The following is a 22,891-nucleotide window of genomic DNA, read 5'->3' as shown; positions in this document are numbered from 1 at the left end:
TCACGGTGAATCCCACGTGCTCTCTCATTTGCCCAAATTCAGAAGGTCATAAGGAATCAAAGGACGACATCTGCTTGTGCAGAATGTCATTATAGAGGAGCCTGGGAACAAGAGGCCTGCTACAAGTCACCTTTCCAGTTCCTGAAAACAGGCCGATTAATGGGCAAGTTCTGCTCCTTACTGAACAGAACAGGAGTGGGGTCAGCTGGGAAAGGGCCAGGGCTCAGTGGTGAGTCAGGACAGCACAGTGAGGACTTGATTAGCTGCTGTGACCTCCTGCCCCGTGCCTGGCCTGCCAAGGAGCCAGACTTCTCTGCAGACTGCTAAGTTAGAATTTACACTTTTGGAAGGACCATTCTGCAGGCGAGATCACGGGGGAGTTGGCTGAGATGGTTAAACCCAGGGTCCATTATGCTTTCTTCCTCAGCTGGGCTGATAGTTAGCTCACACTGAAAACCTAGGGAAAACTCACTGCTCCTGATTTAAATTGCTTTTTCTGGCTCAAGATTGCCTTGAAGAGGTCCCAGTACCCAAAGGTAGCAGGCAGAAAGTTACAAGCCCAGGGTGTGGATGGCTCACATTTTGCAGACGCTCCCTCCCTAAATGGCTTTTACTCTGGCCTCTGACCAGAAAATGTACCCGGAACTATTTTATTCCAATTGTATGGAAGAAAAAAAAGAAGGCTAGGTATTTTTAGAAATGCAGTAACTTTTAAGTCACTTTTCAGCTAGACTGTGCAGCTTCTAGGGTGATGAAAAACATACAATGAGCTATGTTCCCTGGGGTGGGGAGAAAAGTAAACTTCTGTCCATTCTCAACGAGAGCCGACCACATGGACAGCCTTCTGGGAGAGATTCGTTCAGAAGGGCAAGAGATACACACGCCAGGAGCATCTAATTGGCTCCAAGTTAATGTCCTTTTCCAGTTGGCCTCATGTAAGCATCTGGGAGTTATGGTCACTAACTCTTTTAAAATGATTTATAAAGTTTGTTCCCAGGAGGAAAGGTCTTTGAGCAGGCAGCGAGTTAAGTGTGTGAGTTATTTCTCAAGTGGTCAGAGTGAAGAAGGGACAGTTCCACTGCGGAGGCTCTGAAGCTCTCTTCGGCAAGAAGGGAATTCTCATTTTTCAGCAAGGTAATTTTTTGACAGCCACGGCTTGCTCTTCCAGACCTCAAATTTGATAGAACTTCTGTCTTTGGGAGCTAATCTGATCTCTTCCTCCCTCCGTTTAAAGATGACATTAATAGACTTGCTCAACACACTTGTGACAAAGTCAGGAGATGAGGATCCAGGTCTCAGGGTATCAAGTTTGCTATGGGAAGCTTGCGTTTGCTTTTTCAAATGTTGTAATTCTTTGCACCATCTACCAAGTTACGTGTTTTCCCATGCAATCCTAACCACTCCATGTGGTTGGTATGCTGATGACCCCATCTTACAGATGAAGACACTGAGGCACCGAATGGTTAGGGGATTTGCTCAAGGTAACAGAGCTCCTGAGTGGTGTGGCTAAAATATAACCCCAGGCAGTGTGGCTCCAGAGCCTATACGCCAAACCACTAGCCATGTTATTGAAATGTTCCACATAAATAGTTTGCTGTTGTTGTTGTTTTTCCAGTACTGGGGACTAAACTCTGGACCTTCTACTCACAATTTTAAATCTAATGATATTAAAGGGTTCATAATGAAAATGTAATACTGTCTCACCCAAGCCCATAGAGCAATTCCACCCCATCTGTGACTCATGGAGGTTACTTCTGTGTCAAATGGCATGTATACACTGCTGCTCCTTGGTTTATCAGCTTCAGATACGATGTTAGTTCTCTGAAGTGTTATCTGGAGATTTAACCCATATTTACACCATACATATGCATGTGGTGTACATGGTAGCTGGCCTCCAAACCTGTCCCCCATAGACTGTGCTGCCTGTACTCACTCCTACACTGAGTCTGCGTTGGCTTTCTCTGTGACTTGCTCTTTATAACCAATTATAGCTGAGGTGACACCAACCTAATTTCCTGAAAGTATGGCAATTTCTGCTTTGGTGCTCTTCAGAGTCTTGAGTCACCATAATGACCATAATGACTGGATATTCTGAGACTGTAGAAACTGTCTGTGGAGGGGAGAGACCCAGATATACCAGAACCATAGGTGAACCAGGACCTGTGCCCCAGAAGCTATTTGACTATAGTCACAGGTAAGACCCCTGTGGCTCAGCACAAGAACCCTTGTAAGGTTGAGTCCTGGCCGACCCACAGAAGACCAGACTCTACATGAGAAATAAGAAGGTGTGAGTGTCTTAAGTCACTGGTTTTCATGTGATTTACTGTGTGCCAATGGATAACTAAAACAGTGTTTTCAGTCCTGGTAGCTGTTTGTTGGCTGCCTTTGTAACTTTCCATGATATGTTTAAATTCTGTTTATGATTGCAAGAGCTTTTTCCTTTGTGATCAAACATATATACCAAAATATGCCACCTAAATCATTGTATATAAGCAATTCAGTGGTATTAATTGCATTTCTGTTGCACAATCATCACCATCTATTTCTGTCCTCATTAAGGAATAGCTTCTTACTTCCCTCTCATGCAATTCCTGGCAACCTATTTTTTAATCTCTATGAACCTGCCTGTTTCAGGTATTTCATATAAATGGAATCGGTTCGTGTATCAGTTCTTTTCACTTAGCATAGCATTTTCAAGGTCCATTCATGTTATAGTAGGTATTGTAATGGCTGAGTAATATTCTGTGACATTTATACTGCACATCTTGATTAGCTGTTAATCTGTTGACAGACTACTATCACCTTTTAGCTCACGAAGCAACAAACACTGATATACACATACCTGTTTGAGTCCCAGATTTCAATCATTTTGTGTACATCTAGAAGTAGAAATTTTAAGTCATATAGAATGCCATGTTTGATTATTTGAGGAACCACCACAAATTGTTTTCCATAGGTATTTCTCTAATTTATATTCCCACCAGTCATGTATGAGGATTCTAATGACAGAATCTGAGACCTTAATGAAAAACTTTTCATGGGCTCCAGTGTTGCAAAGTTCTAGCAAAAATCTTCTAGTCCTTTAAGAAAAAAACACTCACCCTATCCTCTCCTGTTGAATTTCTAAGGGGTGGGGGAAACAGATCTCTATGATATGGGTGTCGTCAAAGGAAGCCAATGAAAAACTCACTATTATGTGGGAGCATGCTATCACAAAGGCTTTTGCTTTCCCAATATGCAAGTGTAGCTCAGAGGTCTTAGGCCAATCTGAATAACCAAATCTGTATAACAATTAACTTTCTGTAATGATGGTTTCCTTTACTAAGAGTCTTACTTAGGTATATTTGATATTAGGCCATCAATTTTTATTTGGTTCACTGTTATGCTTAGAATGCCTATTTCAGGTGACACTAGGATACTAAATATCTTGTGATTGTGTTTGTTCTTGCCATCAGAAAAGAAATGTGGCTTGGTAGAAAACATTTTTAAAAGTATTTTGTGTCATCATAAACATTTTCACAACTATCTGTGACAGACAGCATGCTGTTAAGACAATTATACTGAACTATCTCAGTTTCAAATAGATTCTGATACTTTACAGAAACGCTTATACTTTGAAAATCTGGATGCAACTTAAATGTCCACCACTGAGAAAATGGTAGCCATCTTCAGTATATCTATAGTATGGGCTTCTCAGAAACAATGAAGTGTAGTAGATTCTCAGTGTTCTAAGAGGGAAAGGTTTCTAAATGTAAGATGTATTACTAAGCAACAGGCAGCAATTTAGGTATTGATTTGAGTGTCACAATAACCTCTATGTAGAACAAATAAGACATTTGCCTGTGGTTATGTATGTGTCTGCAGAAATGCAGAAGGGTGAGAAGGTCTGAAACTGGGAAGAATGGCCAAAGAGACTTTTCTATAAGGTTTACATTTTATAAAGGGAATACATTTGTGTGTTACTTGTATAATGAACATAGATGAGAGGTGCTAACAGTGGTGGCAAATAAAACTGAACTCCTTAGCTGGGAATGCACACCAGTTGTTGAAGATTATAACTGACTTGAGTTCTAATTTCCTCTCAACCAATCAAAACTTCTGGGAACTCAACAAGTAAATTAGTTCTTAGCATGGTCAATAAAAGGCTTTGAAGTCAACTAGGTAAAACAATTCCCTTGTATCTTAAGGGAGAATTTATCTACAACACATTCTTTGCTGTTTTAACAAAGGATTAATCCATTGGAGGATTAGCATAGACAGTAAGAGAGTTCTTTTGATGGTTTTTCTCACTATCCCCACATTTCTGCCATCAAGATGAAACTGAGGCCTTGCAGGAGAAAAGTGAAAATAAAGGACCAGGACTCAGTTTAAACACCTTAACTTTAGAAGGCTCCCTGCCCCCTCTTCTGTCTACATGCCTGTTAAGAAAACTTGTCAAAGCAACAGGGATACAAAGTGGAAACAGATGTTTTCCTACCAAAAATGCTCTCAGGAATGGTTTCAGATATTCACATTTTTTTTCTAAGTAACTGTACCAACCAACTTCTCTTGTCCACCATTCTGCCCTTGGCACGTTTCTTGGGCCCCTCTGGGCACAAAATGCTCAAACAGGGCCGGGTCACTGTGGCCTAAGTTCTGGGCAAGCCCTGAAGACAGGGGAAGGCCTGGGGCTTAAGAGTCTCAGATCACCCAGCAAAATAGGACTGAATGCATTCTTACTGGGGCCAGAAGAAAGCAATAAATGTATTTCATTCTCTGGCTGATTTTATTTTTCTCTTCTCAGGAAGGGCAAGCTAGAGAAATCCTTGGGGATGCTGAGGGGCTCGGGAATATACACTTTTCCCCTTCAGTTCACGACCCCTCCCCTAAGTCTTTGCTTTTAGGCACCTCTGTTGCTAAAGGCATTTAACTTTAATTCCATTTGACTTCAATTGTGTCCAAATTACTGTAAAAAGGAAGAAGACAACAAGCTGTAAATATGAAGAGAGACAGAAAATCATTGAGAATCCTGCCTTTATGAATATTTGATGAAGAAAGGTTAGCTCCATAGCTGGTAAATTATAAGAAATTATGTCCATCATGTGACTCTGTCAGCAAAGGTTAATACAAATGGGTTGAGACTTCGTTGGGATGACAATGCAGATTAAAAAAGATTTGTCCTGTCCTCTCTGCAATTAGTTTTTCTCCTACTATTAGTGTAATAGAGTTGATCATTAGGATTATGGCAACAGAACAACTGCCCGGTGCAATCGTTTTGGTTTTCTGACTATCATTGCGTTTTCACAATAAATTTTCCATCTCTGCTAATCTTGGCCCTTAATTGTGTGGTTGCTGTGGGCAGGATCCAATTATTAACTCTTTTGATCCTACAATGCCCTTGCCATTGAGTTTGCTGATTATATGCAGACTGAATGGCCAATCCTACATTTTTCTGCAGCTGAATACAAGGATCTTGTGGTTCATTTAGTGCAAGCAGAAAAATGGTTATTTTGCTCAAATAACAGTTCCAGTCAAGTGTGAAATTGTATATAATTGTGTTATAGGATTTTGCCCAGGTTAAAGGGCTTCTTGGGGTTTTCATTATGAATCTCATTTCTCAAGTATTTATGATTTGTTTTCTAGTTTTTTAAAAGTCTGAATTAGGCTGAACGTGCTCTGCATGGAGGCCTTGTTGTTGTTGTTGTTATTATTACTGTTTTGCAAAGAGGATTAAAGTAGTAAGCCTGTATTCTTTGCACCAAGGTGGAGAATGTTCATTGTTGTCAAGCACAATACACTAGAACGTAGAACAAATGGCCCTCAAGGACCCTAACAGCTAAAGGCATAATTTGTCTAAGTGGTAGTGTGGATTTGAAAAGCTATCTTTGTGCCATTCCAACAAGGCTGAAGAAGTTAAGGATTAAAGCTAGAAAGAGTAGGAGCTGAATAACCAACAACAAAACAAAGACAAACCAAGGGTATTTAAGTTTGTAGATATTCCAGCTCAGGATCTACATAAACAAAACCCAAAAAACTTTCATGCTTATTTGCCCTCACTATGTTATTTATCATCGCTTTGTGCCTTATGGAAAATTCCACTGACATATCATGAATTGTACACCTTTCCTAAAGTGGGCGTGTATTTTTAAATATATGAAGTGGAGTGCTAGTGGATCACACCTGTGATCTTAGCTATTCAGGAAACAGAGTTCTGAAGGATTTCGGTTTGAGGCTATCTCAGGCAAAAAAAAATTGCTAGACCTGATCTCCAAATTAACCAACAAAAAGCAAGACTGAGAGCATGGCTTAAGTATTATATAGTACCAGCCTAGTAACTTCGAGGCCTTGAATTCAAACCCCAGTATTGCTAAAACAACAAATAAATAAAAACCCAAGGGTTACAGCTGAAGGAATCTTTAAACAAATGGTATAAGACAAAGACATAGGTAAATATGATTTCTTCCATGGAGAGCATTGGAAGGAGGGAAATAGCTAGAAGATGGAGTATACTCCCAATAGAAAGGTAAATTAATTAAAAAAAAAACCCTAAACCCATTAATGTAACACTTGCCAATAAATCAAGAGACCCTGGAGGCCTGATGCACAAAGACGAGAGTGGAAAAAATGGCTAACTGGGAGAAAATTGTCTTGGGAAGGGTTAAATGTGACAACTACAGGAGTAATTGGAATTGTCATGTCTGTAGCAATCTCACAGTGGAAGCAGTCTTAGCCAAGCCCATTGAGAGTTCCTCCCAACAGAAGCATACACTCTGTCCATATTTATAGTCATCCAAAAGTAGGAAATTTAACACATCAGGAAGCCTGCTGGATTATCAGATCAACTAATCAATACCATTGATGATATTTCTGCCTAAAAGCATGGGGAGGCAGTAAGTAAGGCACCAAAAGCAGACAGGCTCTTTGCCAATACATTACCTTGGACCTTTGACTTCTGCCAAGGGCCCAAGAGGCACATGACTTTTCTTCCCAAGTCCTAGGATTTTCTGCCTAGGTGATTTTTGTCCTGCTTGAGTTGAGTGGATTGCATCCTTCATCAGGAATTGGTACAGGGGACAGAGCACACCCAGTCTCCCAGGCCTCTGAAGCAGAGTGCTGGGTCATGCCATTGCCCTCTCTGCACTGTCCCTCCCACTCTGTAAATCTCAGCTGTGTGAACATCACTCCACTCGGTGGGATACAAATGGCTTCTCCATGTATCTGAATTGCTCCTGAGACTTGAGTCACCTGAAGAGTTCTGTCCCCTCTGTGTGACCTACACCTGGTAGCTCTGAAGAGACATTTGGCCACTCTTGATTTGCTGAATTTAATGCTCTAGAAAGCAACAAGATTTCATCACTGAGAATAAAGCTAACTTGGAGAGACAAAGAGAACACACTTACCCCTGTCCCTGAGTTTATAAAAGAATCTTTGGGCCAGTACAATGCACACCAAATATTCAATGTAGAATCTGCTCATCACCCCTAAATTGATTTTTGGTGTAGTCATGATGTGTGCAGGTGCATTGAGACATATGATAAAATCATTTTCTACAACACATTTGTAATTGGTAAAGATAGAACAGAATTGCCAAGAGGAGGGCACTTTAGTACCCTGTATAAACCGATTACTTCATTTTATCACATTTATCACTCTACCACCTGAGTCACACCTCTGCTTTCTGGTTAAATTGAGATGAGAGTCTAAGGATTTTTCCAGTTCCAAACCAGGAACGGTTTGGAACTGTGATCCTGAGATCTCAGCTTGTTGAGTAGGGAGGATTACAGGTATGAGCCACTGGCACCCAGCTCACTTTTAGTTATCTTTACATAGTCATTCCTCATTTACTGATGAGGAAACTGAGGCTCAGAGAAATTGAATCACCAATCCAAGACCACAGAGCCTGTGCAAGGAAAGGCTGGGATTCAAATATAGGTCTGCCAACACTACTCAAACCTCTTTGTACCACTCAACATTGTCATGTTTCACCTGAGGAACAAAAGAAAGTTTACCAAATGTAGTCAAGGTAAACATACAAAATGCCAAACCACTGAACCTCCCTAAATCTCAGAGAACAGGATGGCTGGGTAGAGACACACTTTGAAGAAAAACTGCTCTGGTATGTTTCATTCTCCAATGGGAAATGTAATGGGGTTGGAGAGTGAGTGTGAAAATGGGACTGAAAGAGAGGAAAGGCAGAACTTTGAAAATGGATCCACTGTAGTTCACATCTGTACCCGTCATTGCACTCTCTCACCATGACAAAGCCAAGGTTTTCTTGAACTGGCATAGTATTGTAGTCTGCCCGGCTGTGCTATAACTATTTCAAGGACTATTAAATTAAGCCCTGGAGACAGTTTTCCTTAAGATAAAGAGCATGCTTTTTATTGTGTCATCAAAGGAGACCAGAAAACCTGAAGCTTTCAGCTTTAAAGACAACATAATGAGATCAGAGATTTTGCTTGCAAAGAAATTAACTTTCGGTTAATTAATGAAAGTAACCTTAAACAGCGGGCGTGTTGCCAGCAACCAGGACACTGTAATAAAAAGGGGGAAAGGGGGAGATAATGGGCTGCTTTCAAGGGGCCAGAGCTCAGAAGCCCAGAAAAGAAATTTGATGAGGATGCTGCTTGTAAATTCGATCTCAAATTCTTAAGATGAACAAATAATAGCCTTATCTGTAATAAAGTCTGCTACAAATGCTTTCTTTTCCCCCATAATTTTCTGTTCAATTTAGATAGAAGATTTAATTAGATGTTGGTGAAACACCAGTTATTTAATAAAACTCTTAATAAAAATCTAATCTATCATACCTAGAAACCACTGTAACATAATCACAGTTTAAAATACATTTTAGAGTATTTACTTTTTATAATTAAGAAAATATATGTACATGACATGTTCCATTTTTCCACTCAAGGTGAGGGGTAAGAAGGCAAGCCTAATAATAACAAGAGTTCCAAAATTACCACCCTTTTTCTTTTGAAATAAATTTGCTTTTAAAGGGTTTCTTTGGCTAACTGCAACCAAAAGGGGTCTTTGAGTCTAGCTGAAAGCAATGAGGGATGATCTGGCCTATCTCATAGCATTCTACATGCAAAACTGTGTCCTCATAAGTAGACTTTTAAGGCTTTCTAAAATTGTCTGACCAAGGTAACTAATATGATCATTATAAACAATCAGGTAAGTCTGGGGTAAAGATAAGAGCTCATCTCTGACTAAGCCCAGGAGAATATGTCTATTCCAAAGGGAGATGACAAGGTATGGGGCAGCACGAAACATGAGTGGCCACAACGGGTATTAAAGCCACATTAGGGTCACTTAGGCTATGTCTGTAATCTTCTTCAACCTCAGGTAAAACAGAATTCTGGACTAGTTACCCTAACTGCAGGTTTCACTATGGTGGCCATTCTCAAAGGCTATGCCTCCAAAAGAAAACTTCAGTTCTATATGGAACTGCTGTAAGTTCGCAGCCTTGGGAGCAAAACTCAGAATCAATTGGGATCCAAATAGACACATTTGGTTATATGCATTGAGTGGATAGCTTGTAAGGCAAGACACTGTCTACTCTTGATCCAACAGTTCAAGTTGAACTCACAAAAGGCCATATCCTGGTACTGGACACTGTATAGTTTTCATTCTTCCTTGTGACTATTTAAATAGAAGAATTTGTTTGAAATAAATTATTGGATAAACAGGGTGGTGGGTGGGTGGAATTAAGCTAGGAGAGAAGAGCTAAATTGCCCAAGGCTGAAGGGACAGGTAGATGCTGGTAGAATTCAATCTGTTTTCTGCTGTGTCTCCACTGACCTGGCACGAGGACTAACAGGCCTATGAAACAAACTCATCATGTCCTTGGCCTGTCTGGCATCTCTGTTCACGTATGATTTGAGAAGGTCACTGCTTAGTACATCTGGATGCTCTGATCATCCGGATTTAATCACCAGCATGGGGTTCCAGAGGCTCCCACTGTATATAAATTTAAATAATGGCCCCTCCTCCATGAAGGAAGGAAAGTCCATAGACTTTGCCCATCTGTTCCACAAGGCTGTTCATTTTGAGTTTCTGATTACATGCCTCCTGCTATTTCTACACACGCCATAATCTCCAAACAATGCCACAGTGTTTGGGGGCATTTAATGATTTATAGTGCTTGTTATTTTTGCTTCAAATCTGATTCCTCTTTGGCGATGACACAGGGCTTGGCACAGACAGAACACTGCTAGTGTGCATTTAGATACATGGTGCATAAGAGACAGCCAGTGGGACCTATCAGGCCCTCTGGGGGCCACACAGTTGGTCATGAATGTGTCCTCACTGGATGTCAGATTGAATTTCATTCCTGTGTCTGCCACACTAATACCTGTGTGGCTGACAGAGCCACTCACACAGCCCGACCCCAGATTGGCCATGCCATGGGGTTTGTGGAAATGAATGAGGATGCAGTCAGGAAAGTCTCTGGAATGGTATCTAATTGCTTCCTGTGGGGAGGGGCTGGGACTACACCACAAGTCTTGTTCTCCAACTCTTTCTAGTTGCACTGACTAGGGCCAGTCACTTTTCTCCTCCCTCTCCAAGTTGGTCTCTTGCAGCCTCACCCATACCCAGGGACAGGGACAGGGACAGGCTTTTTGTTAATAATGTTGGTACACGTTGAGGTCTGTAAAGCGAAGAGGCAGAGGAAAAAAAAAAGACCCTTTTATTGTAGAAGACACAGAGCCAGACTCTGACACTTTCTTAAATATTAACATTATAATTAGGAGACCTGGGGCCTTTCGGGTTTCACTCAACATCCTGCCTTAACAGGATCTTCTGGAACCTGTGACGCCTGTAAACACGAGCTGTACTTCCAGAGGGATGTTGACTTTTGTGGTCTATTAAGTAAGCAATGCGTAAGTCAAAGCACACTCTTCTAGGAGCAGAGCAGCAACACAAGCGCTTCAGGCCAAACTGCACAGAAGTTAGCCCCTCTTAACAAAACCCGAGGGGTTTTAGGGAGAATTCTCCATAACAGGACAATATGGCAACAAGCTCTGGTGTTGAAATAATTACTGACCATTTAGAAAAAAACAACTACCAAAGGAATTTGTTTATCTTGCATTGTTGAGGAAGCCACCAAGGCTCTTGGGATGATAGGTTCTGATTGCTACTGGAGGCAGCTTGGCTTGTAGCTTCTTGCTCCCCATAGTGGCTGAGACTCTGAGCTTTGAAGTCCAATAGAGGCTCAGGTTAAAGTGTTGATTGTATGGATGAACTTATGGAGAATTATGAAACCCTGCAATGTTTCCATATTTGTATATGAGGACACAGATGTCTATTTTATAGAGCTGCCATGAGGAGTCAATGAGATTATGAATGCCAAGTATATGGCACAAAGCCTGGTACTAATAGTTTGTCTTCCCCAGAGTTGTGTCTGTTTTTGTGGCAGTAATTCAGCCTTGGTCTTTTACTGTTCAGGAACATTCCTACTCTTAACAGGTATTGTTATTAGCCCTCTCTAATATTCTAGAACATGAAAATCATACTGTAGTTGGTACTGAGAGCCACTGGTAATTTTAAAATGAAACAGTTTAAAACTATGGCCAGAGGTAAGAAAATGGTGACACAGTATATCATTTTGCAAAAGGGGGGCATATTCAGGCTCATTTATTTTGTCCTAAACTTTGGACTTTCATTATTTTTTAAATGTGAATTTTTAATTACTAGAGAACAAGAAGTGAAAAAGAAATGGATTTAAACATCTAGCTTTTGGCTTCTCTCAAGAAATGAGAAAAACTTGATCTGGGTCACACCTCCTCCTAAAGATAGCTGTTGAGCTGAGCAGTGGCTGTCTTCTAGAGATAGATAGATAGGACACACAAGCTCCATTTTGCAACAAGTCCCACCTCTCTGAGTTGGGCCTGCCTGTTCATCTCTGTGACCAGGCCTTGGTCAGTTCACCAGACTGCCAGCCCATTGGTGTTGCTTTTAGCAATTTACTGAGTGTTTCTCCCTCTCCCCGCCCCCACTCTTTCTGCATTCTGCCGTCATTTTACCATTCTGCATTTTTATATCAGGGTCTTGGAGCTGCTTCAGCATAGTGTCATGGGTTCCCTACCCCACACAACACAATGGCTTGGGTGACATCTACATGCTATAGTGGCCATATATTAAAAAAAAATCAATCACTGTTGATATTCCCTAACTTTAATAAGATTTACTTATATATTTCTTTTTTGGCTTCTGCCTTGGTTTCACTTTGAGGGCAGTTCATACACAGAATAGGTGTAACATTGTAATCACTGATCATGTTTGCAGGCCCTGAACATTCTTACTACTTGTAAGGTCTACCTCACCTCCAAGCATGTGCCCAGCACATGATTTGTACATCCGTCTCTGCTCTACAACAAAATTATTTTCAATAGCAATCATTTAATAATCAGCAACAGTTATTTTGATTTATTCCTCAGTTTAAACTGACTCACAATTAAATAAAAAGTAATTTCAACTCAAAATATTATTAAAATTCCTTGAGATATTTCAAGGTAGTAACTAAAATTTTCATTTTCCAGATGAACATATTATACTCAATAGAAAGGAAAACTTCAGGCGGCCTCATGGTATGACATCTTCACCTTCCTCACCAGCACTGTTTAGGTGCAGGGATGTGTGGTACTGTGGACACAGAAACTACATCTGATAACACCTCAGACAATTCAAAATGGTAATGAACTTATTCTAGAAACAAACAAATATGGGCCAGCATATTTGTTCACAAGGAATTCTTGGGATTAATGTTTAAGAAGAATTCAATGTTTTCAAAAGATATGTTACAGCTGGGAGCTCCTGGCCCCTATGAAGGCTAAGATCTGAAGAAGGTGGTTTGAAGCCAGCATGGGCAGAAAAATCTGTGAGATTCTATTGCTAACCAACCAGGGAAAAGCTGGATTGGAGGTGTGGTTCAACTGGCAGAGCACCAGCTGAGAGCAAGTAAGCTATTCAAGAGTATGAAGCCTTAAATTCAAGGCTAGTAGAACTACAACAAAAAGATACTTTACTAAAGGACATTAGTTTGAAGCATACACATAACACATGTATGCACATACACATGCATACATACACATACTCTATTAAACTTTAGGAGTAACTTTAGAAACTCGCACTATAATCGATAAAAGACTTATTAAGGAGTAGTATTCTCTCACTGAAATCTCTTAGAATTGTTGGCAAATGGTGATAATAAAAACTCTTATGATTGTTTCAAAAATTTCTACAGATAGCACATTCCCGGTAAATGATGGTATGTTAGGGACTCATCTCTGAACTAGATTTATGGTTTGTTTTTTTTTTATTGTTAGGAGATTCTCTGTCTGGTTTTCGATGTCCTTTTGCCCAGACCTTTGCTCTGAGTCTTTAATCTTCTCACTCTAAATCCACTAATCTGGATTCTTGTTTCAACTGCCTGCCATTCTGGCCTGTAGGCTGGGCTTGCTTCTTCCTTCTGACTCAGTTCCATGTGTCAAACTGGTTGCCCACGGGCACCCTGGCTATCTGGCTTTTCTCAACTTGCAATCTCCACCTGTGTCCCTCCCCCTCCCAACCTCTGATGGTTTCTCCAAACAGGAATACTAGCCTGCCTAGATCAGGGAACTCAATAAGCTTTCCTTCCTGTCTAGCTTGAGTCTTGGCACAAACTCCATGCTGTCCTATTGTGGCCAGAACCTGGAAGTGACAATCATATGATAAGCATCATTTTGATGATAGCTTGGTGGGGGAGGTGGCTAGATGGACACTTAGCCTTGTGTATGACTCACAGGTAAAACTAGAGAAAAACTGCCCAAGGGAAGGGATATGTGACAAATGACAAGAAGGCTCACAATTATCAGCTCAAGATGATAACTGCAGGTGCTGGGCTTGGTTGGGGTGGGGTGGGGGGAGAAGGTTTAGTGCTTCGCATGACTCTGCACTGCAGCAGTGGGCTCCCAGAGGCTGCTTCAACAATCAGGATGTCCTTTCCTAGGACATCAGCCCCACCGTGGAATTCGTGGGCCTTAGTTCTGAGCTGTCAGTAAAATCACATGGTCACACGAGGGCTTTCTCAAGTACAGACTAATATGGAATGACTATCTTATTCAGGCACAACATCAGCTCTTAATACCCTACCCAATCTACAAATCAGCCTATGATTTTTAAGATTTGAATTGTCTAAGCCTCGAGTGCCTTTCTCTCTTTCTATACCAAACCATTGCACAGATGGGTTAACCTGCTTTTGCTTAAAAATTTAGCCCATTGCTAGAAAAGACAAGACCTTTTTAAAAAAGTGATGACTATGCTTCATCATCATGTATGTATGAATGTATGTATGTATGTATATATGTATACATATATGCATGTCAATATACTGTCTTAAAGCACAGATGCCTTTACTCACTAGCAATTAAGGAATAAGAATCCTGGCCTTTTACTTCATGTGAAATGAATATTTTCAAGTATGGTTTTATGGATGAAGGTAATGATCATAACTGTTTATTTAACTCCTAAACTCTAACAAAGCACTGCTGCTTAACTCCATATGGTAATTTATCTATACATATTTATATGTATATATAGAGATAGTATACATGTATAAAAGTACCTATGTGCATAAACATAAAAACACACGTGTGATACCAACATGTATATAAAATGTAAAGGACAAGTTTTGATAGACAGTTTTAGTGGGGGTACATATTGGTGTGCTAGAGGAATAACATTCAAATTATTTTCTGCTATCTTTTTTTCTGTACACACTTGCTTCGTGGAATTCAAATGCAGCGCATTTCTACAAAGCAATTATTACGTGTTTCAAGGATGCTGCTCTGAAAAATCTGGGCCACCTGGAAAGATTTTATAAAGTGACTCCTTTATTCTCATGAAGAGGAGAAAGGCAGGTTAATCATCTATTGACTTCTCAGTCTTATTACTGGCAGAAAGCTCTGGCTTTGCTAAATTTCCTCTTTGGAGTTGCCTAACAAACATGCATCACCAGGAGGTGCAGATAAAGATCGAAAGATTAAGCTTTGTCACTCAAATGATAATTAAAAAGAGTATTTTAAACACACTGTAAATATACACAAGCCATCAGAAAATCATCAAAAACCTGCCAGGGCTCACCACCTCCAGAGTGTACAGATTATCAGGGAGTGGGATATTGATGTTAAGTCCTGCTAGTCTTGGAAGATTGTCATTAACTGTCCCAAGCCTGAACTCAGCCAGCCACCTGAGCTGGGGGAGATGGGGGGATCCAGCCTCTTGCATTCAAGTGGTAGATCAGTAGGATTTGGAGCTAGCACCTTCATATGCATTTAATTGCAATTTTTTTCCCAATCCAGTTCCAAGATTACTTAAAACCTATGATTCTAAGAATCATAAACAAAAACAGAGGTCCCTTTTAAAAAATAATTTTATATGCAGAAAAGATTTAACAGAAAAATTATTTTCTTGTAAAAATTTCATTTATAACGTATCATAAAAAGACACAGGAGCCCATGTATATTAGAAACACACAAAAACATCACCTTTCATAAAAAGAAAAGCTTGTCACCACAATCTTATTAGGATGTCATGCATTGTTAAACTGGTAAAATATTTCTGTATATTCCAATTAGCGCAACCATTTACTGGCAGACATTACAGAGAAAGCGATCCTCTTCCTTTTTTATTTTTTTTTAAAGTCCTTTCTACTGGGAACAAATCCTTTGTTTGACAATTCAGAGAATGTTATTTAGAGATTTTAATTGCTCAGTTGATCTGTGGCTGGATCTCAATAATCAAAACAATAAGATTGTTGGTCTGGTTTTTGTTGGTTTTTTTTTGACAACTGTAATAAAATGCTGGTGGTGTCCTGGGATAGTTAACCCAAGCTGGATTGACACCGTCAGATTTTTTTTTCATATATCTTTTTCAGAGGCAAAAGAGTCATTTTTCAAAAGTAAAAACTACATTAAAGAATATTGCTCTTACCAAAGATATTCCAAATATTATTAATGGCTACAAAGAATTCAATGTGATTTTTGTAACAATCTGATTATCTCTAAAAAAAATGGGCTGTAATTGTTAATTTAAAAGAAATTGCCTTTAATCAATTTGAAAAAGGCAACATTCCAATAAAAATGGACAAAAGCTTAGGACAAACATTTCACAAAAGAAATATAATCATTTAACATTAGGAACTATTTCTATCTCATTAGTAATCAAAACAGATTAAATCAAGATACCAGTTTTCTTATCTGTCAGACAGTCAGAGACAGGCAGACACAGACACAGACACATACACAGACAGACACACAGACAAAGACACAGACAGATAGACAGACAGACAGACAGACACACACACACACACACACACACACACACACACACACACGTGTTCCCACTTCCCAGTGCTAGTGAAAGTAGAAGAAAGTAGTTTTGCTTAAAGGTTTCTGGGAGAGCTTATGTAACTGCTCATACTTTGGAAGAACATTTTGGCAATATATGTCACAAACTGTAGAAATGTGTGTATTCTTGACTCAAGTCATAGATTTCTACGGATTTATCCTAAAGCGGTAAAGAACTGAGCAAAGTTTTTAGATAAGGATAATCACCCCATCACATAGAGAAAAAATAGGGAGCAACTCAAATGTCCAACACCAAAAAAAGGTGAAATAAATCACAGTTGTATCCATATAAGGAAATTCTAATTCCCATTAATGATTATGGTCCTGAAGAAAATTTTAAAATCTTTACAAAATGCTGGAGATGGGATGTGGCTCTGAGATAGAGCACTTGCCCTAGCATTCATGATGTCCTGGGTTCAGTCCCCAGCAGTACAAAAAACAAAGCAAAACAAAACCTGAAAAACTGCTCTAGCTATATACAGCAAGTGTAAAGAGGAAAATTACAAGCAGGGCGCTGGTGGCTCATGCCTGTAATCCTAGCTACTTGGGAGCTGAGATCTGAGGACTGCAGTTCAAAGCCAGCCTGAGAAGGAAAGTCTGTGAGACTCTTATCTCCAATAAAGTACCAGAAAACTGGAAGTGGTGCTGTGCCTCAACTGGTAGAGCTCTAGCCTTGAGCTGAAGAGCAGAGGGACAGCACCCAGGCCCAGAATTCAAGCCCTACGATCAACAACAACAGCAACAACAACAACAAAAAAAAAAAAGGAGGAAAATTACAATATATTATGCCCCTGCTTTTGCTTTGTAACAACATACAGTGGTCTGCTAGAGTGGCAAATTTAAGGAGTTGCTTCTGTTTTATATTGCTCCAAGTTTCAAAAAACATATTACACACTAATTTAAAACACGTTAATTGAAAAAGCCAACCTAGAAATACTGAGACTTAAGTTTCCCACCATATTTTAGAAATCATTTGGCTTATGAAACATATACTTAGGTTTAAATAAGTTTCTTCTCTTTTTATAAAGAAGAATTTGGAAGTATCTTCATAATGACAAACTTTACAAAATTTGGAAAGTTTGCAAGGGTAAAATGGCAGTTCAGAAGATTGCCTAGGCATAGGAAGTTTATTATATAGTATGAAATGGGGAAATTTTCATTCGGTATTATGCTTAAGGAAAAAATAAAGAAGGCTCCTCACATAAACTACCACTTTCTCACCCCCAAAACATGGGGGTGAGACTTTGACATCCTTTCTCAGGGAGTACAAAGAAGTGGCTGGCATTCATTCTGGAACAAAACACTACTGAAAATCCAGATGTGATGGGCACTTGCACACTCACACACACACACCTGCACCCTATCACGAGGTTGCCTAGGACAGATGTTTGAGGCAGGATTTTTTATTCTGAGAGTGAAAAGGAATTTATTTGCTTACTAAAACCAAGCAGAGATCTTACATTTAACTTAATCTGCTTCCTGATTATCACCTGCTTCTACATTTTCTCTGTCTGTGTATTCCTGTGAAGGCCTCTTCTCTGTTCTACTTGAAGGATGAGCAAGGAGGTAGAGAATGGCTGGGGGATACAACGGGGAATGTCTGAGGGGTAGAGAAATGAATTGTTGGTGGACTTAAGTTGACCTGAGATTGACTGAGCACCTATTATGTACTGTTCGTGTGCATTACAATCTTTCTCTAACCATTCAAATTTGTTTGTTTGTTTTTTTGTATTTGAATCAGAACCTCATGCTTGTTATGCAGATACACTACCAGTTGAGTCATGTCACCAGCCCTCAATTGCTTTAATTATTTTTCAGATACTATCTTCTATTTTTGTCTGGGGCTTGTGGTTCTCCTGCTTATGCCTCCCATGTTGTTGGGATATAGGAATACGTCACCATACCCAATCTACTAAGAGGAGGTATTGCTAACTTTTTGTCCAGATTGTGAACTGTAATATTCCTGATCTTCATCTCCCAAGTAGGTAGAATTACAGGCATAAGCTAGTATGTCCAACCTCAACTAGTATCATTGATTTTCAATATTAAGCAGTATTCCAAAACAATATTAGGAAGTAGTTCAAATTTAAGACGTGGTCTGGATGTAATTTCATTTTTAATAGTAGGGGAAAGTCAGATACATATCCTGTGGCAAAAGGTCAACAAAATGAGCAGCTTTTCCTTCTGATTTGTCAAAGGAAGTATCTCTAAACCAGGAAGCCTCATGGTCCCTCCTACAGTCCATTTCACAGGCTGATAAGGCAGGAGGAAAGGGGCTAAAGCTACAGCCTGGGGGAGGGATGACGAGATGATCGAGATGACCGGCCAGCCTCAGAAGCCTGCTTCACACCCTGTTTTCTGAGGGTACTTCTCCACCCCCCCCACCCCACCCCCCACCCCCCACTCCCCCCCCCCCACCCAAGCTCAAGACTTTCAAATTCCAATGCAGAGCAGACTCCTTCCCTATCCCAAATTAAGAATGTGGGTGACCCTGGGCTGTGAGCTAAGTGGCTGTAGGACAGATGACTGGAAGGACTGGGAGGAATGGTTTCTGCTTGGCCACGCTTTCAGCAGAAGACAAGAGGCGTTCTCCATTTGCCTTGGCATGCCACCCTGGATGCCTCATTAGAATGCAAACCACTGCTGTCAGCCTGGGCACTGGCTGCTGGCTGCCTGTGGCCTGTATCTGCAGTCACAACAGACGCCTGCGTGCTGCCTTCCTATGAAGACCAAGTACATGATCCACTGCAGTTAATCAATAGGATAATGGAATGAATCAATAGGAAAGATTTTTAGAAGGTCTTAATTAAAGAAACACTTGCAGATACAAATGATGTCTTCAATCTATTGATAGTGCCAAGGTGAAGGGTTAAACACAAACAAAACCATCAACTTTATTTTGCCGGCATGCCTTCCACAAGAGAACAACCCAGCAGCCTCCTGGCCCCAGGGTCGGCCCATTAATCAGTCCCTTGTCAATTGCTTGACCACAGTATATGGGAAAATGAGTCTATGATCAAAAATTTTAATTACCATACAGCAGCTCAAAACAACAATGAAAAATACACTTGGGCACCCCGCTTGACCTGCCTTTGCTCTCAAAGATGGGGCAGTGTCCCCATAAAAACAGATTCTGCAGACAAACTCTCCTTTAGAGGCGATACACAGAATTAGAATAATTAACAAAAGCCTAAATTGATGGATCCCATTTAGGCAGGGGAATTCTCTAGTGGGCCTTCTGCTCAAACATGTTACATCAATATTTTTGATTCCCTCGACAGTCTTGCACAAGGTACTGGTTTAAAGAGACATCAATCTGTGATGTCAGCATTTATCTAATGAACCTTCAAAAATCAATGTCTAGGATGGCCTGTTACATGCAGGCACCCAATTTGTCCACTCTTTTAGCAGTGCTGGTTAAACCTAAGGCCATAATGATCGTAAAAGGGGACTCAAGTGGTCAGAGGGTTTGGTCAGACCAGAAGAAGCTAAGATTATGAAATCAGGTTCAACCTGGAGAATTCAAAGGATGCAAGAACAATAGGAGTATGCCCAGATGCCCTTCCCAACCTTCCACTGGCCTTCTAATGCTAGACATGTACATCCAGAAACCATCTGTTTCTTCACATCATTCCCCCTCCAGTCTCACTTTCCCTTGCTGTTTCTATTCCTTTACTGTGGTCTGACAGGATTTTGGTCCCACTCCTGACAGCTATGGTAATTTTCTGCTTTTTGGGTTACTCGACTGGGATTCCCATTTAGCTCCACTCAACAGGAGGCCATGCTTAGTTCTTCTCTTGTTAGTGTTTATGCTCAACTCAGCTCCTGTTAACAGGACTCCTTGACACGGATATCTTGACACCCTAACAGGCAGAAGAGAGAGGGCCTAAGTTTGTTTCACTCCTTTTTGCCTCTTTAAAATAAATTGGCCTGTACTGGCTGCCATGGGGCTGAGCTATTTCAAATGCATAACTCAGGGTGACAGCATGCCATTCACAACGCCAGTGTTTGGCCTGCCTTGTAATCTCGGCTTTTGTTCACTGCAGTTGTTTCTCTCTTGACCAAAAGAGTCAGTCTTGAGCACAAGTGTGGAGCTTGGACAGTTGTAAGATGTGTTGTGTGGGCTGACTTGGTTGTTGTACGATTCCTGTCTGTCTCCTTGAATGCAGCTTTCAGCAGCCCCTCTTGCAGACTTTGAGTCCAATTAAACAACAATGAGAGGTACCATGATTTCATTTGCTTGGATTGTCACATTTCAGAAGTTCAGTAGCCTGCAAAATGTTCGCTGTCTCTCATTAAGAAGGTTTCAGCAACTGTGTAAAGTCTCTAATTTAGCTGCTTTTTATGCTCAGCTTTCAGCTCTGAAGATGGCTGCCTGCAGGGAAGAATCCCACGCCATTCACTATTCGTGCCAGTAAAAAGAGCCTCTGACCCTACAAACTGAAAACCCCTGAGAATGACCAGACGGACTGTGACAAAATGAGACACTATTCCTAGGAGTCCTGTTATGTCTCCAGTGTTTTTCTTGATGAACGCTTGCTTTGGATGGGAGGCATGTATGTGATTAATGCTTGCTCTGGACAGGAGGTGAGTGTGCATACATGTGCATGAGTGTGGGGCACAGTCTGTGTGCACATGGAGATATTTTCAGAACCAGGAATAAAGGCTTGTAAGGTATTATCCCCATACAAGTATTTATTTCTTTATTTTAAAATTCTCAAAAAGTTTTGATTTAGCCGGGCTCTGGTGGCTCACGCCTTTAATCCTAGCTACTCAGGAGGCTGAGATCTGAGAATCACGGTTCAAAGCCAGCCTGGGCAGTCAGTCTGTGAGACTCTTATCTCCAATAAACCACTCAGAAAACCGGAAGTGGTGCTGGGCTCAAGTGGTAGAGTGCTAGCCTTGACCTGAAGAGCTGAGGGACAGCACCCATGCCAGAGTTCAAGCCCCACAACTGCCCCCGCCAAAAAAAGTTTTGATTTAGATACATATTTAAAAGTGAAGTACCTTGAATCAAAAAGTATCATATAAAGTCAGGTTTGTCCTGAAAATCTGGTATTATTAAATTGATAGACTAAGAAAAAAAAGCAGGCCGGTTTTGTGGACTATGTCTAGGCTAATCTCATGAAGACTCTGATTGGATGAGGAAATTGTTATAAAGATACAGAATGACAAAGATCATTTATGGGCTGCTTGCTACCTGCAGGTACGATAGGAGGAGCTTACATACACTGTCTCACTTAAGCCTCTCAGCCCGTTTTCCAGACGAAAAGACTAAGGCACAGAGAAAATTAAGGAGCTTGCTCAAAAATCACAGCTGGCAAGAGAAAGAACTAAGAATCAAACCTAGGTCTGTCTGATTCTAAAGCATTTAGTATCTCTGTTTCAGTGACAAAGGCTGGTGTAATCTCTGCTAGATTCACAAAATGAAAACTGGCAGGTGCATGGTGACGGTGGGGGGGGGGGGGTAGCGTCTGCTCTACATCCCCAGGGGCAGAGATTAGCATGGCCAGAGAGTCAATTTCCACCCTGGCAAATGCATTCATTCTGGTGGACAAGGATCTTCTGGAGTTCCAGTCCTCCTAACTAATCTTTTCACTTCCAAAAATAACACTGATGAACAGTTTTTTCTTTCTGAGTACAAAAGAAATATTAGGAAACAGAAACACATAAAGAAAAAAAAATTACCTGCAATTCCACCTTACAGACTTAATCGCAGTTGGTACAGATTCTCGAGTGCTTTTTTTCCTTCTAAGAAATGTATGACGTCCAGTGTTATTTGCTCTGTTTGATGTTTTTCTCAATGAATATGCAAACCTGCACAAACTATGTGTCATGTCTTTCCCACAGACCGATATCTATATTATAATCACTGAGTTCTGTAGGGTGCTCCATAGATGTTAAGTGCTTGGCTTAAAACACACACACACACACACACACACACACACACACACACACACTCACACACACACACACACACACACACACACACACACACACACAAATACTGTGCCTTCTCATCTGACTCCATGGAGTCAAGTCATGGAACTTTGCTTGGAGCAGGTGGTAAGAGCTGCGGGTCAAAGAAGCTATGGGTCTGGCTGAGTGTGTCAACCCTGAATCCTAGAAGATTAAAATATAATCAAAGTTCCTCCTACCAACCAGCTCAGAGCCTAAAGATCTAGCATTCCTTAAAAAAAAATAACAGCAAAATCCCAACACAATACCAAAGAGATCAGTTTAATTATATATGATCAAAAACCTGTTCTCATTTTCTTGAGTAATATTTTCTGTGTGTGGGGGTGAGGGGACCATATATGGTTGATATTCTTGCTTGAAAGATGGAAATGATATTTCAGCCTGCAGCAGTCAAGAGTTTACAGAACTAAGGCTGCCGCTCTTTTCCTGGCCCGGGGAAGGGTATGATGAACACAATCTGAAATCAATATCAGGGAACAGTTACTGCATCTCAATATTATTTGCTGAGATGGGCTGCTGGCAGAAGAGTGGGGAAGAGA

At 40.6% G+C, this 22,891-nt stretch overlaps 1 protein-coding gene and 1 long non-coding RNA gene across 2 annotated transcripts in view; one reads left to right on the top strand and one right to left on the bottom strand.

The window, feature by feature from the left end:
- Fto (FTO alpha-ketoglutarate dependent dioxygenase) overlaps positions 1–22,891 on the bottom strand; it is a 388,710-nt gene that overhangs the window by 18,463 nt on the left and 347,356 nt on the right. The window lies entirely within an intron of this gene.
- LOC122116284 lies at positions 1,045–21,034 on the top strand. The gene is made up of 3 exons (XR_006148937.1): positions 1,045–1,134; positions 12,528–12,679; positions 20,726–21,034. It is a non-coding gene; the product is annotated as an uncharacterized LOC122116284 (long non-coding RNA).

This window comes from Dipodomys spectabilis, unplaced genomic scaffold (genome assembly GCF_019054845.1).
Source record: "Dipodomys spectabilis isolate Male_0828 unplaced genomic scaffold, ASM1905484v1 ptg000130l, whole genome shotgun sequence".
NCBI lineage: Eukaryota > Metazoa > Chordata > Mammalia > Rodentia > Heteromyidae > Dipodomys > Dipodomys spectabilis.
The sequence above is the reverse complement of the archived record's forward strand: the minus strand, read 5'-3'. Positions and strand labels throughout refer to the sequence as shown.